General features: G+C 38.3%; 1 pseudogene; it reads right to left on the bottom strand.

Moving 5' to 3' along the window:
- Window positions 1–2,392: 2,392 nt before the first annotated feature.
- Window positions 2,393–3,670, bottom strand: LOC103588332 (annotated as a pseudogene).
- Between the last annotated feature and the right edge of the window lie 1,167 nt (window positions 3,671–4,837).

The raw sequence follows: 4,837 nt of genomic DNA, 5'->3' as shown, positions 1-4,837 counted from the left end.
AAAAGGTTACAGTAACCCAAACATATACTTGTAGAGGATTCATAAAGCAAATGTACTTTACAGGGCCTGGTCTTCCAAAGCCTTGCAATTTCAAATATTGACCTTGCAAAAGACAGGAAAATTTCCCTAGGCTATTGAGTCTCTGTTGCAAGATAAGAATTGTAACACAGCAAGGTTGCTGGCTCAAAGACAGACAGGTTACTGATTGATAGGTAAAGTTACTGAGAAGTTGCTGGAGGGAGAAGGAATGTTTGCTAGAATCAAGCCTTTATTAGTGGATCACTTAATTGTCTAATAGAATGTCATCTGACTTGTTTTTAGTGAATGTTACCAGCTTCCATTGTAAAACTTGTTAAGCTGTACTCAGCAAAACCCCACCTATGTCTCTTCCTATAACTTGCTGGTCTGGAGAATAAATGCAGGAAGAGAACCCCAATGCGTGGTTAATTTCCCAAATGGAAGGATGCCTCACACTTGAAGGTCCTGGGATATTAACCCCTTTCTGGGGCTTCTCCCTGCTCAGAAGAGATGGGCTTTTAGTAAGCTTTGGCAGCTCCATCACCCAGGGGAAAAGGGGTGACAAAGCTGTTGGAGGCAAAGCAACATATACTCTTTCCTCTTAATTTCATTCAAACTCAATATGCGTGTACCCATTTAAGGAGAACAAAAATTATGCATGAATATGGTATAAATTACATAATAATAAATGAGAAGCAGAATTATTTATTGTATTCTCAAGTTATCTACTGATGCAAGCTATCTTTAAGTATACAGATTTTTTTTATAGGTTTTGTTTAACATTTGCTTGGCCTTTCCATAAATATTAGGGTGTTATATTATGTGCTTTTCCACCCTCTAGGAGTGGGAATACATTACATAAGTTAGGTATTTGCCTCCTTATTTGCCCATCACCTCACAATTTTGTCCTTACCACCTGTGAGTGACCTATCATTTAAAGAAATAAAATAATAACAAAAAGCACAGCAGCAATAATGAAGCAACAGTTCACTTCAGCAGCCAAGAAAAACATCTGTACTGATGACAGGAAAATTAGTCTCCATTCACATGCAAAGATAGCTCAAATCAAACTCAGACATTAATAATTGATACAGGATGTCTCAGAACTCCATGACCTATGGCTGTCAAAAACCACTGCTATAATAAAAAAAAATCAGAAATTGTGGTTGCATTGGTGGGGGTGGAGGTGGGGATGAGTTTCTAAGGCAGTTTGTCAAGTGTAGGAAAAAACTGAAAAACTATAACAGAAGAATTCGTATAAAAACACAGTCAAACTATACCAATGTAATTATTTTTTTATTTACAAGGCAATTAAACTAGTTGTTCTTCCTTCTGGAATGACTAGGAAACACTGATAATTGAAGGTACATTAGATGCTTGAAATTTTTAGTTGAAATTATGCCAAAAAGGGGGAATCTTCAGTTTTAAAATACACAGTGGCCTAGAAGTACTTTCGGGTCAGTTGGTGGATCCTGAAGATCCCTTTCTCCTTTTCCACACGTCACATGGCATAGAATCATTCTTAGAATCTTCACAAAATGATGTTCTTTGAACACACCTGAGGATATTTCAGAGGTGATATTGTTTTGATTCTTTTACAAACAGACAAACAACCAAAGCAATTTGTTCTAGTTTCAAGACAGCATGATTACATGATAGAAATATAATCTAGCATCTGTACATTTCAAAATATTACATATTTGGTTTGTTTTCCCCTCACAGGAGGGAAAAAACCTCCGAAACTTTCTTGCTTTCTTTCCTACTCACTTCTCGTCACTTCCTCCCTTCTCATCTCCAACACACCTTTCATTCTTTCATGTGAGAGGGGATGTCTTTGTCCCAAATGCCTTAATCCAAAATATAATAGTCATCTGGGTCATTATATGTTTAAAACAAATAAATAAAAATCACTTATTTTACGAAAATTTTTTCCAGGATCAAATATTTCCTGTAAGTATCTTTCTTTTGGCACCCTTAAATTTTAATAGCTAACACTTCCAAAAGCTTCTACGTATTGGGCATTTTTTTAATATTTTGACATATAATACTTTGTTTAATTTTTCACAACCCTAGGAAGCAAGTATTATTACTATCCCATCCTACAAATGAGAAAAGTGAGACACAGAAGTTAAGTGATTTACTCAAGGTAAGTGGTCAAATCAGAATTTTTTTTTTGGTAGGAAAAAAAATGTTTTGTATGTGGGATGAAACGATATAACTTCAAAACTCACAGATAAGGGTTAGCTCTATCACACTCATCTTTTTAAAAAGTTCAAATGAATATCCAGTCAAAACCAACAGGGACCACCCTTGAAATGTTATCTATATGGATTTCCAAGGAGACCACCAGACTGCATACTGTCTTGGAATGTCCTCAGAAGGCTCTGTCATTGATCAGGTAACACAGTAAAAACCCCAGAGTCCTTTCTTTCAAATGGAAGAGGTAAAGACAGAGACAGAACTGTTCAGACTTTGTCTTCTTTCCTTGTGGTTTGTGGTCTCCTCCTCCTCCTCTGCCTCCGCGGAAGCTCCCACACCCTCCCAAAACTCCCTGGCCTCTGCCACCAAATCCGCTTCGACATCCTCTGCTACCACCTTGGCCTCCAAAGCCTCCTCTGCCTCCTCCATGACCCCGAAGCCACCTTCACCTTAGGCTTGGCCCAGTCCAAGGTAATTTTGTTTCCATCAATTTTACCACCTTCCACAGTCTTCTTGGCAGCTTTTGCATTTTCCTCACTGTTGAAGTCTACAAAACCAAACCCTTTAGAGGATCTGGTTTCCTGGTCAGTGACTATCCTTGCACGAACAAAGCCATCAAATGACTCCTTTAATGTCTCTTTGGTGGTATCCTCAGACAGACCTTTGACAAACAGAGTTTTAGATGGCTGACTTCTGGCATTAGTTGATCCCCAGGGTACTTGCAACTCCAGCCTGATTGCTCTGCCCTCAGTTTCTCTTTTATTACAGGAATTTAAAGCTTCTATAACATCTTCAGATGAAGCAAATTCTATAAATACCCTTTAGATTTGCCATTTTGGCTCTGGGGCACTTTGATAAAAGTGGCCTTCTCAAAGACTTTCTGCAGAGTTTCTTCTGTTGCACTGTAGGAGAGGTTGCTTAAAACAAGAGTTTTTGATTCATCACTCCACGTGCTATTCTTTCCACTTCTATAGTCTTGACTTTGACCTTTCTCTCCAGTGTAGTGGAGTGAAATGGATCGCCCATCGATCTCTGTTACCTGCTTTTCTTCAAAGGTTTTCTCTGCATCAGCTTCTGTCTTAAATTCAGTATAAGCAATTCCTTTACTCTTCCCATCCTTGCTGACTAATCTGATCTCCACAGCATCCTCAAACACTTCTTTTAATTCATCCTGACTGACTGTACAATAGATTTTTGGCCAAAAGTGTTCTTGCGTCTCAGTCTTTCTTACTGTCTTTTCCTTTTAGTTTCTTTAGTCTAATTTCATTGCCAAAGACTTTTAAACAGTGAGTTCCAAGGCTTTTGCAGGTCTTCAGTAGATTCAAAATCCACATAGCATCCCAATTCTGACATCCATGACAGTAAGATCATTTTTAGCAAAAACATCACTGATACCAGTTTTTAATTTAGAAGCAGATTTGTTAAAGTTTAGGTTTCCAACAAAGAGATTGAAACCCAAGAAACAGGAAGTTGAAGGCACAGAACCAAGTCACAATTCAAACACTGGCACTCTAATGCCAGAGTCAGTGTGTTGGATCAATATGTTTTTAACAAAAAATTCAGAGAAATACAAGTTCCAGAAGGAATGGATCATCTCATCTGCCTGGTGTCCTATGCAAAGCAAGTTTGTTTCTTTGTTTTAGCAGGGAACAGAAACCCACCTAAGCAACCTTATGTAAAATGAGTTATTGTGGGCTACAACAGGCTATCTCAGAAACATAAGGACAGAAGTTTAGCCTGAACTCGTTTATAAACTGTTAGAAATCAAAGCTCCTTTCTTTGAGTCTCAGGAACCACATGGTCAGTCTGTTGGTGGCTTCTCATTGCAGATAGAGTTTATGTTTGTAAATTTATAAAAAAGGCCTTCTTCAATCTGGCACAGCCCACTTTCCAGCACACCTGCCCCACTCCCACCACTGCAGGAGTCACCATTCTCTAAGCTCTCCCTGCACTCTTCTGTTTCCATAACTTTCCTCACACTCTTTCCTCTGCTCAATATCAATTTCCACTTCTTCTGTCAATTGGAGAACTCTTCATATCTAGGAGGCAACCAAAAATCCATCTCCTCCAGAAAGTTTATCCAAGTCTGCCGAGTTAAGGTTAATGTTCCCTTCCCTGTTCTCTTATGTTCCAGTTTATGTCTTTATAAAAGTGGTCAGTCTCTCAAAGAAAGACCACCACAAATATACTATGAGAAAAGGTTTTTTTGTAAAGATGATTCTAAAGCTCAGGGAAAGGATCCCACTCCTAAATTCCCATCCCAAACTTAGGGTTGTGGATAACCCTTCTCATTAGAAAAACCAGATAACATGTGCTCTCTGCATATAGCTTTAAATTATTATCATTTTAGCTGAAAACTAACTAGGAATACTAGTTAAAGTGAAAACTAGATGGAGTAAATATATTCTCTTATTAACCCACAAATAAATTGGTGGAACATTCATAATGCTGAATTATATTTCCAGTACTTTGTGGGTTATCTCACATTTAGAAAGGTAGAACAGGAAGGAGACAAATAGTGACACGTGCATCTCAGGCATCAGCTTACTGCTTCCACTTGGCTGCTGCCTTATGTCAGCTCCCTTAGATGCAGTTAACTTAAAGCAAACAACTGCTATGG

This window comes from Galeopterus variegatus, unplaced genomic scaffold (assembly GCF_000696425.1).
Source record: "Galeopterus variegatus unplaced genomic scaffold, G_variegatus-3.0.2 Scaffold552, whole genome shotgun sequence".
In the NCBI taxonomy this organism is placed as follows: Eukaryota; Metazoa; Chordata; class Mammalia; order Dermoptera; family Cynocephalidae; genus Galeopterus; species Galeopterus variegatus.
The sequence above is the reverse complement of the archived record's forward strand: the minus strand, read 5'-3'. Positions and strand labels throughout refer to the sequence as shown.